The following is a 14,444-nucleotide window of genomic DNA, read 5'->3' as shown; positions in this document are numbered from 1 at the left end:
AACCTGTCTCTGTCAGTCCCTGCATCCTTAAATGTTGTCCCGAGTTCTCTCTGACTGTCACTTTGGTGCATTTAAACCCCTGTTCCTCCTTGTCCTCATCGTCTGTTGTCTTCGTCTCCGTTTTCAGTCATCATAATTTTACCATCTCTGTGCAAGTCTGCAAATTTCTTTATTAAATCATAAGATTCTTAAATTCATCAAGTCTCTCTGTCCCTGGGTCCTCGTCACAAAACATGACATCACTGTTTTGTACATTTGAACACAATTTAATCCCACATTTGTGAAAGAAAAGCAAAACATTTTTTTTTGAAAAGTCTGTAACAAAACCATCAAATCTGATCAAGGTTATTTAAATGCTGCAAAAGAAGAATGGATTGGAATAAAAAAAATATATACATATCCTAACCTTAATTACTGGGGAGAATAATGAGTGATGCTCATAGTGAGTAAAAAGTAAACTGAGTGCATTTTTTGGACAGAGATTCACTTTTAATATGTGTGTATAATATAATACAGATACATAAAAATACTCCCAAAACAGAATAAATTATTACAAATAAATTATTACAAAATATTAAAAAAAAAGAATATATAAATGGAGGCAACTTTGCCTGTGGTAGAATGTATACGATGCATGAAAAAATCTTTACTGCAGATACTAATTTTACTAATTTAATAATACTAATTTTGTGTTGTAAGATTTATGACTTTCATGCTTTCATAGTGGTACTTGGGAGAGCTTGACATTTTATCAGGTGGTACACACTGTAAAACGTTTGAGAAACACTGTATGTGTCCTTTTGGAAAACATTTAAAGCCGCTGTACAGAATCTTTGAAACAAGCTTAAAACATTTTTAGAAACAGAGCACTCTGCTTCTCTTTACAGCTCCTCACTCCACCAGGGCTGTTTGGCACTTTCTGATAGTGCGCAAATGTGGTGCACACAGACAACTGGACGGTCCAAAAGTTGGCCTACCTATTACTGGCTGAGGTTTTAGTAGAGTTGTGGCTGAACCACATAAAAATATATCATTAATTGTAATCTCCCCAATCAATGATAATGTTATGTTGGAATGTTGTTAAAGAGGGTCAAAAATGTTTCAACCCAGTTTGTTTAGCAGATTCTGTATAACAGCTTTAATATCGGGAGAACACAACTTCCAGATTGTGTGAGTAAAATCAGGTTTTTTCTCTTTGTCAATTTAACAGTTTCTGTTGTGCCTGTCACTGTTCCCTGTCTGTTTTCTTACCTGGTTCTTCCTGACCTTGTACTTTCTCCTCACACTCCCCTCTTTCCTCTCTCCCTCTTTGGACTGACAATCATACACAAATAGATTGTATTCAATTAGATGAAAAATTACATTAATATGAAAAAAATTCTATTAAGATCGCTAACAAAAAGTCCTCTCTCAGTGTACTTTCAACCAAAAGGAAAATAACCAAACCACATGAACAACCAATAAAAGATATAAATATTGAAACACTGATCCAACATTATTCTTGATTGACGGATCATTTGATTTTACACTTTTACCTGAATGTGGCTCCTTTTTTTGAAAAAACTTCCTTATATCCATTATGAACCTGATGTCTCTCTGTGTACACACACACACACACACACACACACACACACACACAAAACAGGAGTTATAAGGTTAACGGGCATTCAGTCAGTTAGCTAGTTGGTATCCATTTCAAATAGGACAGTGGTAACCAAGAGTAGGCTGCGGACAATTTAAAGTTTTAGATTTTTAAATAGGCTGTATACATTTCAATGGGAGCAACAGGACGGTCAAATGTCGCTGAATTTACCACAGAGCAGGACGGATTGTAGGGTAGCAAACATTGTCGGAAAACACGCTTTCAACACTGCAGGTTACCTGGTGTAATGTTTTTCAGCTAAAAAGAAACATGGTCTGACTCCTACCTAACTATATAAAGAGTAACTGAAGGTTAAATTCAGCTAATATTTCCTGTTTTAAGCCAGGCACTTACACCTCCGCTAAGGAGGGGGGGGGGGGGGATTATCTATACTTTTGTTGTTAAAATGTTACGTCTCAAACAAGTACAGTACTGTATGCTTTTTATATTTTAGCAGTGTGTCACACAAACAGCAAATATTGTAAAAAAAAAAAAAAAAAGGAAAAAAAAGTAAGAAATCTTTGGGGGTGCTTTGATTCATTTTCAAAAATGGGCTAAAATCGCCCCTGGTGTGGGGTAAGGAATATGCCTGTATGAGGGACTGGGATCTTACCCAATAATGAGAGGAAGTTTAAACCGTTGATACATCTAACACAGCTCTGTCATCAGTCATTTGAAGGACTAATACTATATTTAATAAGTGAAAACTTTAGCTGTAAATGACAGCTAAATTTTGTATTCATAGAATGGCTATTAAAGCTGTTAACTCATCCCCTTTTGAGCTGTATTTTACTCTCAGTCTCAGTTTTGGGTTTTGTTTTTTTTTTGTTTTTTTTTTTGGGGGGGGGGGGGGGGGGTTGAGGGGGCTGGATTGTGCATATTTGTCACACTTCATCACCAAAAGAAACAAAACCAAACCAAAATGCAGTTTCAAATGATGATTTAATTTATTAAGTAAAAAAGTTATCCAAACCTACCTGGCCCTGTGTGAAAAACAACCCCCACCCACTCATTAAATCATTAATTAGCTAAAAAAAAAACAAAAAAACAAACAAACAAAAAAAAGGATAAAGGATAATAACATCTAAGAATAATCTAAAGAAACTCAAAAACAGATGAGATACAAAGTCACTGACGTTTATGAGTGTGGCAAGGGTTACAGTAAACCACAGTAAGAGCCATTATCCACAAATGGAGAAAACTTGGAACAGTGGTGAACCTCCCCACTACCAAAATTACTTCAAAAGCATTTTGAGTACTCATCCAGGAGGTCACAAAAGACCCCAGAAAGGACTGAACAATAAGATGTAGGCCAAAAAAATTGCATCCATGGGAGAGTTCCAAGGAGAAAACTGCTCCTGACCAAAAACAGCACAAAGGCTTGTCTCACATTTGCCAATAAAAATCTTGATGATGATCCCCATGAATTCTGGGAACATATGGGTTTGTGACCCATTACATCTGGCCTAAAACAAACACAGTGTTTTATAAAAATAACATCATACCCACAGTCAAACGTGGTGGTAGTGTGATTGTCTGGGGCTGCGTCAGGACCTCTATGACTTGCTGCAGTTGATGGAACCATGAGTTTTGCTCTCTACCAGAAGGAGAATATCCAGCCATCAGTTTGTACCCTGACCATTTATGCTCAAAAACCCTCCAGTGTGGCTGAATTAAACAACTGTGCAAAAAATAGTAGGCCAAAATTCCTTTACGGTGATGTGATGTATCACAAATGCTTGATCACCATCAGCTGAGATTTGCAATCTAGAGAAGTCTGAGTTCTATGTGAGACGTGTAGCTAAAAAGCCACTGTTCAGATGTGGAATCAAGATGAAGCCTCACTTCAGCACTGAAAATGTGTGCAGAAAATAGCAGCAGGTTCAGTGGACTGATGAGTCAAAATGTGAAATCCTTTATGCAAGGAGTGTAGTCTAAGGACCCCTTAAGGTTTGGGGTGTAATTTTGGCGAGTTTGACAATTTGGTCAAAATCTTCTGTCTCTTCAGTGTTGAGAAGTACAAATCCACCATCGAAGCATCTGATGAGCCCCAAATGAATTTGGAAGCATAACAATGATCCAAAAGAATCAAAAAGCTACATCATCAATTGAAAGAAGTCCCACAGAGCCCTGATTTCAACATTCTGGAGTCAGCATAAGGATAGTGAAACAGCCTAAATATATGAAGTAATGTGGGGAAGTTTTCCAAGATGGTGTAACAGCCTAACTCCCAAAGTAAATGGAAAAACCACGCAACTCTTGGAGAACTGATACTAATTTTTAAAGAGAAGGCATGATCTCAACAGCTGCCGATTTGATTTTGATATTATTATTATTATTGAATTGGAGAATAAAGTTTATTAAATAAAGTAATGCCCAATTATTGTTTTTGTTAAAGGTAAATAAATATTGGTCCTTGCTTGACCGAGACTCCAAAATGTATAAGTGAGGCGACTGAATTTCTTGTATTAATTACAAATAACCACAGGGTGTCATTGTTGTTCAGCACACTGCATTCCAGTTTATTTTCACCAGTCGGAATGATTGAACCATTAGGCTATTAGGCCTAATGATGTGATGCTTTTCATTTCCTCATGTCGCACCTCCATAAATACTTTGTGCTATCGCCTTTTTGTCTAAAGCAATATAATTGGATGGAAATGCATTGAATTTTAGTGAATGAGCACAGTATAACTGTAATCTCATAGAGGCCTATGCTCTGTGATAATTTACCCCACAGATAACTTCTTAATGTGCACTATATTTTCACAAATTCGGCTTGAGCTCCACTGTAATGAGCAAAACAGTGTTGAACGGGGATGAAAATGAGGATGGTGGGGAGTGCAGGCTTCAAACTCAATTAAGTCATGTTGAGATAAATGGGACAGACACTCTCCATTACTAATTAAAATGGCTGACATGTTAGTGACATTAGGGAAGGTTGACGGCGTTTAGCGATGATGAAATTGTTGACTTTCCAGTCAGGAAGTAGGTCACAGCATTATTAAAGATGATACTATAAGCTATTTCATATTGGGGTTTTTTTTAATATTCTTAACATTCATGGTTGATCAGCGTACTGCTGCCAGTTAAATGTAACCTATGTCTACTATACATGTAGAAAACTAACATGGGAGTCATTTTTGCACACAGGCTTGTACACACCCACGTATTTCTGCACCCACACACAATCCATCTTGCTGTATATTGTCACCCTGTCTCCTTTTACCATCTCAGTTTTCTAGCAGTGGGTTTGACTTTGAACACCATTCACAGAGAAAATAAAAGAGAAATCTTTCATAGACAAACTCTAGCCTGCAGTGTAGAAAGGATATTGCTGCTCAGTGTACTATTGAATGCTGTGAGTTTGACTAAGGGGGATTAGTTCTTTGCCAACATCTTTCTTTTTTTTTTTTAAAAAAAAAACAAACTTTTTGCTGCAGAGATACAGTAGATGTGTACCATAGTGTGCCTTTTTTAAAAAAATAAAATAAAGAAAAAGGCACACTATGTTGGAGTTTTTATTTGAAACTGGAAATAGTACAGCTTAGTTACACATTTAAGCCAAAACAAGACATCAATGACAGAAGATACTGAATTACTGACCAAAAAAAAAGAGTGTGTTGTATTGAGCTTCCTGCACCCCTCTAGTCTATTTCAGTAATAGGCGTGCCAAGCTAAAAGTTAGAAGAGACCAAATAATGTCTCTGTGCAAGATGTATTTGTCAGCGTCCCTCAAAACCTACAAGATAGTACATCTATGGAAAATGGGAAGAAAATTTAGGTTTTAAAATACTGGGTAGGATAGAATACACGCTCTACATGTTATGCATTATTGTACTTTTAGAAGCTAGTTCACATGAATCAATAGCAAATTGTAACAAATTAAGTATGTGTGAATGATTTGTTCATATATACCTACTTTGTACTTTTTGGAAAATACTATACACTCTGCCAAAGATGCAGATGCAATTTCAAGACACAACATGGTTGAAGGGTGTCTCCCCGGGTCTCTTTTTTACTTCTCACATATTTCATAATTTGCATTTATTGGCCATTATCAATGCCAACATTCATATATATTAGCAAAAAGGTGATACTTGACCTACTGACAAGTCAGGCTCTTTGTTACTCTAATTTGGCTTATTTTCAACAAGAACACAATCAAATGTTTTCATTGCATTGCTAAAATTGTTACTATATTATTATTATTAGTAGTAGTAGTAGTATTGATTTGAATTGCTTTAATAGCAATAAAAAGAACTATTGTGCATTTGCATGAAAAATTATTAGCTATTAGTATATTTGGCCTTACTGAAACTTTCATTGTAAAGCTGTGCAGTCCACTTTGAGCTCCACATATGTTTGTGCAAATGAATCAAATTCAAAGTAGCCTCTATAGTAATAATAAAATATATAATAGGAAACAATAGATTTATAAATAGTAAAACCTTCAGTTTTATTTTGACTAAAGTCCAGCTGTAGATGAAACATACAAGGGCAGTGTTATGCTGAAAGTGGATAAATAAAAATGTAATTACTGTTAGTTACTGTTAAAAAACAACCATTGTTAACTTTAATTTCCATCTAGTCCTTTGTTAAAGCCACAGGGAGTCACTGAAGAAGGGAAAAGCAGCTGCAAGTTTGTGATTCCTGCAATATATTAGCACCATTTAATTTCCTAAAGTGTACATTATGTTTTTTTCACCTCGTGTTTGAATCTTGCAGTTAGTTTTGTATTTATGTAGCGGTACAGTAACACGCAGGTTATGTTTGAATTGAGAATTTCAGACGTGGAAAGGATTAGTGAGAACATTTTGGTGTGAAACTAGACTGCAGAAGGTTCTAGTCTAATTAGGGAAGAATATGTTTTTTAAAAAGATACAAAACTTGTATTTAATTTTTCCATATTGAACAAAGACACAAGAGGGCAGTATTGAAACGTAAATAAAATCTCTCTTGGCAAGACTCTAAACTGACAAGGCACTGCAGTTTAACCTCACGGTCTAAATTCATATGCGGCTGCTGCATAATCCTATTGTTCCATTGAAAAAGGCACTGCATTATGAATGAAGGTGAAAACACCTCAAACCACTGGCCTGCTCGGTTTTTACAAACACGTAAAATTTAGTTTCAAATTAAAGCCAACATAAATCTTCATTATGAAGTTTGGAGTGCGTTCCAGATACCGTGAACTGAGCCACAGAAGGTTGAATCAGTCCTTCCTAATGCATAATCCATGAGTTTTTATTTTTCCCTTGAAATCTGAGTTGCCTCTTTGAAGTGCTTTGTGGTGTTATTATACAGTGGTTTGACGAGTAATAATGTTGATGTCTTGTATGAACTGTAATTACTGGATCTGGAGGTAGGAGGGCAATGCCAAAATGGGGCTTGAAGTTTCAGTGTGGCCATGCTTTGATGTTTCATGGGTTGGGGGAAGTGGAGCAAAGCTGCTTTTTCACAGCAGAAAATTCCCACAAGGTGCTGAACTTTGCCTGACAGACAGGGACATAAGTAACTAACCCTAATGGAGCATAGCGGCGAATAAAACAACTGTTCTTTCACAGAGAATAGCCATTTAACATTTGGCTTCAGTAATCACAGAATGCTAAAGAGTCTCGTCGCAGTGTAATTAAGTGTATCCTTTAAACACTCTTTAAACGATAAGCTTTCATTTGGATGTGTATGTATAAAACTGCACTGAGAGGGATAATGGGCTTTGTTTGCACACAGTAAACCAAACCAGCTGCACTGCACTGCATGATAATATTGTTTTCACTGGTGCCATCTCTGGCAGGCTTTCTGTATTTGTAATCCACCAGCTCCTCGTCCTCAGTTCTATAATTTCAACACCGTCCTTCACTTCTGCGTAATACAGTGACCGGAGTGAAAGCGTCCTTGGCTGTGACTCTTGAGTCAACCGGAGGTGTGGTTATGTGTGTGCCCGTGTGTGTTTTTGGCTGTCAGCATGTGAGAGGGCCTGAGTACATCAGGGCATGTATCCATCTGTGCGTGCGCGTGTGTGTGAACACGTGTGCGTCATTGCATTAGAAGTCCGTGAGTGTTTTCTGTGTGTTTGCGTTGCTCTTGAGCACAGTCATCCCGCAGAGGTGACTGTGAAACGATGGGAACAGGCATAACCGATGGAGGAAGAGGGGTTAACGGGCAGGCAGCAGGATATCCCATCACATTCGGAGTGTTGCTGCTGCGCCCACTTCCCTTAACTCTTCCCAGCAGCTGGATCCAGGAAGAGGTCAAGAGGGGTCAGGCAAGCTCCTCCCTCTGTCATTATCCTTCCATCACCTGCCGTCCTCTCTGTGCTGACAACAAAACTTTCTCTTCTGTCTCTTTTCTCCTGACGTATGCTTCTGGTCTTTATGGCCCTCACCCTCTTATTCTCTCTGTGTGACACTGCTTTTATGATTTTCGCATTATTTCTCCCCTCCATCTGGTCTCCAGTTTTCCCCTTTCCTAGCCTTTTATTTGTGTCTTTTTCCTCTTTTGATAGCCCGGCATCACCCTTAATTTCCTGATGTCATTTTCTCTTGTGGATACGGAGAATTTATGGGGTCCCTCTTGCTGTGAGATTCCTTTTATTTATTTTTTTATATTCTTGCAGTTTATCTCTAGATCGCGACTGAGATACTATACACCCAGTACTGCTTTCACAAACAGACTGGAAATTGAACAAAATTCTTTCAGGGGAGAATCTCTAGTGAGGAAGAGAGGCAAGGACTAAGTGTGTGCTGAGAGCCTAACACAGCCAAATGTGTGTCAAAAATCAAGCTGAAATCTGGGGCAAGTGGTAATGCAATATAGATGTTATGTCATCATAAATATTTGAAGATACACAACAATGTACTGTAATAGAATAATGTATGGGCATCGACTGGAATGAGCAACAGAGGTGATAATTTGACGTCTTTATATTCTCTGTCATGCAAATTTAAAGTCAGATCTTTCAGCGTTGTCGCAAAACACGCCAGTCGCCTAAAAATGGGCCAAACCTTTATTGATAGAACTCAATCTTTAAACAGCGCTTCAATTCTTTAGCAAGGAGTTCAATATTTTAGGAAAAGCTCTATCTGTGTTTGGACCAGTCAAAGCTAGAAGCTGCTGATTTGCATCTTACTCATTAGATTTGAAGTTCAGATGCATTCTTTATCTCGTAGATGTCTTCTGGTTTTTAGAGGAAAGTTGGTGCTAAGTGGTTCACAGAGTATTTAAGCAGTATTTTCCCAGATGTGTTTTGACTTTCTTTGAACTCGAATCTCTTTATTGTCAGATACTTTGGCATCATTCTTTGTCTGGCTGCTTCCTCCTGTCTACGGAAATACGGAGTGAACTTGCTTAATGAGCAGATTTGAACAAAGATCACAGAACAGACGTCCAGAACACATCTCTCTCAAACAACATGTGCCTGATAACAAATCAGAACCACTGTTGAAACTTTGTAGATGGAAAAACATTTACCACAGGAATTTTCTTTCCTGCCTGTCATAAGAAGCCAGTCCCACATTAAGAGCATTTTCAAAATGTTCAAAGCTGCAAAGCTATTTTTGACAATTTCTGCCACCTTCACTAAAATGGTTTGTTATTAAAGTGGACATCGCAAGTGTAAGTGCTATTTGATAAACAGAGTTTACTCCAATCGAGCTCGAATCAGGAATCACCTCACGTTTAAATCGCCGTGTTTTTCTGCAACATCAAATTATCTGTTAGTAGTAAAATATTCAATCCAGCAGTTAGTGGCTGCGGCAGATTGTTGAGTTATAGCTGTTGAATATACCTGTAATGGCTCTGGTTTGGCCATTATCCTCCATGATATCTGGTTATTATCCCTGTCTGATTTATGCTGCTTCCGTCGACCCTCACCCACAGTGACCTACATTCCCTTTCATCTCACCCATCAATTATTTAGAAGTTCAAAGCTAAGGTCTGTCTGGGGAGGAACACATAGGGCTTGATCATAATGACATTAACTCTCGGATGAAACTGTGAAAAAAATTCCTAATATTTCTGGATCTAAACTTGCTTTTGCTGTGAAGCTGGGGACAGGAAGGGATACAAACTGCAATACAAGCTATAATAAAAACACACTGTTTTGACAATCAACGTCAACACAGAATCCAACTGTTATTAAGGGCAGCAATAAATACAGGTCCCGTGGTTTTTCATTACAAAGTCCAATTTCGACTGGTTCTTTTACCACCTACTGTTACATGGATCACAACCACTCAGCCCCAACCAGAAACAAACATCAGCAATTCAATAGAAGCAACCCATTAGGACTTCCCAGAAAGCAGGATTGACTCTAACAGGAATCATACATATATGTCGTTGAGTACAGGACATATTATTTACACAGAAACAAACAGACAGGCAGAGAGACATGGGCAGACAGGCAGAATGGCAATGAGATGGAAAAAGAAATTCCCAGGACTGAAAAATAGATGAACCTTATGGGTGTGTCAGTAGAGGCTAGATGACTTATTCAGTGGGGTCTGTGTGTACCTGTTATTAAATCAGCTACCATACAAAAGGTGAAGTTTAAAGGTGGAGTTCGGGCACAAAATTGAGATGCTGGAGTTCAAATCTAGATTTGGAATTGGATCTGGATCAACAGTCTGGCATGAAGATGGGAATTATAATATACAGTGTCAGGGGAACATCTGCTTCCACTTTGTATGCCGTTGTAGTTCGTTGTAGTGACGCTGTGCTCTGCAGCATCATTTCCTCATAAAATCAATTTCACTCAACACCCGATATGCATTCGTGGGTGCAACAAGGTACACTGTACTGTACACAATTATCTTGCTTGCTCATGTAGACAGAGCAAGGAGACAAAGGTCAGCTGCTTCTGGCAAAAAAGTCATAGGATATAAACCTGGGAAAACTTTTTAAACCTTTCAGTTCAAATAACCACAATTAACCTTTCTGTTGCATCAGGTCATGGAGATGAAGGGAACTTAGTCGATTATTCCATAACAATTGCTGGATGTCAAGTCCTGGTTTTGTACTCAACATGCTGCATGTGGAAGAAGGGAACAGTTGTAAAGACATGAGGGACTTTTATGATGGTCAAATTGTTGGTGACTTAGACGAATGGGTCAGAGTATCTTCAAACAGCAATAGGAATAAATCATGAAGTGGCGACAAGGTGGTGGGGGAAGTGCATGACCAATGTGATCCGTGGCGGCTTCAAGTCACATCTTACAGGCCTTAAGGGATCTGCTGCTTAGGTCTCGGGTCCTAGGCTTGAGAGGTTTGGAGTTGGCAGCACACAAAGGAACAACTGCATATTAAACAGGAGTTGTCGTAATGTTTTGGCTTTGCTTTGTATTCATAATAGACTGACAGTCATTCAGAATCAGGTGCCTTTAATGATATCATCGAGGTAAAATTAGAGAAACGTCTGCTTTTAGTCAAATTTTCAAAGCAGTATCTACTCATGTTGTGAAAAGAGAATTCTCAACATAAAATGCAATGCCATAAAATCCCTTTTAAACTATACTGGAATGGAAAATATTTTACAAGTTACTGCATTCATAGTGGTTCGGAGAAACACAATTCATTTGCAAAAACTTTGCACTTTCTATTGGATCCCCCAACACAGCAACTAAGAGGGCAAGTCAAACAAAATACCCACTCTTTTCCCAAAATGCATCATCTACTTTGTCACTCTAATAGTCAGACAAATGATATTGCAGGAGATTAAGCCTCCAATACCTCATTTTGCATATCAGGTACATTATCAAGGACTTCTTGAGGAAATTTAGCAAGAAAAGTAACCCCTACGTCACCAAAAAGCTGGAATTGCAAGACATTTCTGAAGAAACATGATCACTACTGTGACCATAAGAAGCAGCATCAACTTTATGGCTTCAAGCCTCATTGCTAAAGTTTGAGACACTGGTTAAAACCTAAATAAAGAAGAGCTGCAGCCTATCTTAGGTGACAGCCTCTTCTAGTGTGAGACACCCTGGAGGTTGCCTGTCCATCACAGGTCTAACACAGAACGACAGATACACTCCAGAGAGAAACCCCCTTGCTGCCAATATGCAGGACAGAGTGTATTAAACACTGAATTTAAATAAACAGTAAATCAACATTTAGATTTTACCGTGTTTGCACCTACAGAAACAGAAATGAACTTACTGTATCCCAGTTTCTACGGACTTGTAGAATACTCTGTAGTAAAAGTAGCATTTACTCTTTTCCCTCCCTAATGTTTCTATTTTGTTTACTACTTCTACCTTTGTCTTATCATTCTTGCAGTTACCAGATGTTACAGAATTACCCATCTGTTCTAAAATGGAAAAAATGTCAATAAACAGATTGGGGAACAAAATGAGAAAACATCAAAATGTGGGAGGAAGCTAAAATGAAGCGTATTGCTCTAAGTGTAAGTACCTTCATAGACAATTTAAGGAAAGGGAATATTCATATTTGAGCACAGAAATTCATTCAGAGATTAACTATTTGAATAGAAGACTCCTGTAGCCTACCCACTAAGTATAAGACAATTTGTTATTGATCTGATAAAGTTCCTTAGGTGACATGATGACACCTACAAAGTTTAGGTGAGAGGGCTCAAACACTGGATCTAAATTTCAGGAAAACATATGTGGACCTCAGAATATTTTATCCCAGAAATAGAAAATGTATTCCAGCAATATTGAGGTTTGGTTATGAGGAACCATCTGGTTTGCTTGAACTCTCTTTCCATTTGCTGCTGACGTCAACAACCTCTCCCCTCTCCCTTTCAGACCTCATCAGCAGCATGACGTCCATTTGTGAGGGATAAGGGAGTAGGGAGCACACAGGCGCACATGGACAAGCACTCAGCGACCCCACCCATACACGCACACACACCAACACGAGTCTTTGTATCCAGGGCTTGAAAGGACGTTAGATTGACTTGCATATTAATTTCCTGGATACTTAGACAAACATAAGAGCTGCTTGCCCAACCCTAAACTTAAAGAATGTCTCCACCTTAAATTTTGAAAACTTTAATAATTGATATCACAGAGAATAGGCAGTACCAAAGGGAACTCGCCATCACATCACTATGTAAACAGCTGTATGTCCTCACAATAGGAGTAATACCTGGAGCACGTAGATGCACATTTATTCATGCACACATGCACACTGAATCCCATCTGAGATCCTAAAGACTATGCTCTCTAACCATCACTCCTAGTTACAGACCTATCATGCAGAAATGCTAACTTATTCATGGCTTTCATGCCAACCTGGATGCAGAGAGGAAACTGAAGCTGGCTAGGGCAAGGTACAGCAGGCTGCTGTGTGTCTGCATATATGCATGTGTGTTTGTGCACGGATAATCATTCTCACAGCAATTTTTCCCCGGATGCTTTACTTGGCCGTGTTTTACATCGATTTACGGTTATAGGTTAATTAATCAGAGATGAGTGCACTTAAAAACAGAGATGCACACATTTGGGACATAAATCCTGATGTGCTTGCCTCTGACTTATGGCTTTTAATATTTTTTGAAACTGTTGACTTCATATCCTTACTAGAATAGAAATACTGTGCTCTGCAGTGTCACATATTCATATTACAATATCACCTCTTAGTGGGAGCATTTGTGGCCAGTTTGCAGTATCATAAAATTACAGGACACACACAAGCCCCTGATAAAAAATGATGAAACATTGTGAAAAATGTTAAACTGCTGCTGTGTTAAACATACACTGAATGAATAAACATTCAGAGTTACCGTTGTTCATATCCTTTATAAAACAGAATAAAGTTCGAGCTGCAGCAGCAGCTAGTCATTCCTGAATACAAAGCATTTTCTTTTATTTAGCTAACAGCCATTCTACTTGATTGAGTGGCACTGTTAGGGTAAAAATAATAACTAGAATTTTCCAGGAGACCAATTAAACTTGTGTGAAAGTGTCACTTGCCAGTAAAACTTGGTGCTAAAAATGTGGTGACAATGGGAGATCTGTATATCCTGTAATACTTAATATTGTCTCCCAATTATCATAATATCACCCCCGAACTTCATTGTCTCACTCTGTCTCTCTGTCTCTCTGTGTTTGTGTGACAGGTTCAAGTGCGCAAATGTGTTAATCTAGGTTAATGTGCATTTGTGCACATATACATCCACCTGTGAGTGACGTCTCCCTGTGAGAACTTTCAGGCATCTGATGATCGTTATTCCGCTGCTTACAGGCAACAATTCCACATCGTTTTCATTTATATAATATATTCCTGTCTTTCTGCATAAATTGACTATCATCCAGGATCTGTAGAGCCTTCACTTGAGGTATTTGACAGTTACTTCACAAGGAGGAAATATAATAACAGATGTGTGATACACATAAACACAAAGACACACATGTGCACTCTGTAAGGAAAAGGAAAAGCAGAATATGTCCTGCTTAATTCCTGTTTTTTTTGTTTGCTTGTAGGCATTGTTTTTAGTCACCAGTATGAACTATGTAAAAACAATCTGCTGCTAACTTGCTTTATTGGGTATCAGGTATTATAATAGCTTCCGTTTAGTGCAGAGAATAATTTGGTGTTGGTTAATTTAACTCTGATGCTACACTGATTTTTTTTTTCGGTTCATATCTTAACACAAATATTATCCTTTTTGTGAAAACCAGTGAAAATATGCATGCACTTTGCGACATATTAAATCCCAGTAGGTTGAATAAGCTATCCTGATGATAAATTGGCCTAGTGTCACCATGTAGCTTATTTTAGTAGAAATGCACACAAGTTTTGCAGAATAAGGAATTTGTTTTCTGTAGAAAGGACA

This window comes from Neolamprologus multifasciatus, chromosome 12, assembly GCF_963576455.1.
Source record: "Neolamprologus multifasciatus chromosome 12, fNeoMul1.2, whole genome shotgun sequence".
Taxonomy (NCBI): Eukaryota; Metazoa; Chordata; class Actinopteri; order Cichliformes; family Cichlidae; genus Neolamprologus; species Neolamprologus multifasciatus.
Note: the sequence above shows the minus strand (reverse complement) of the source record.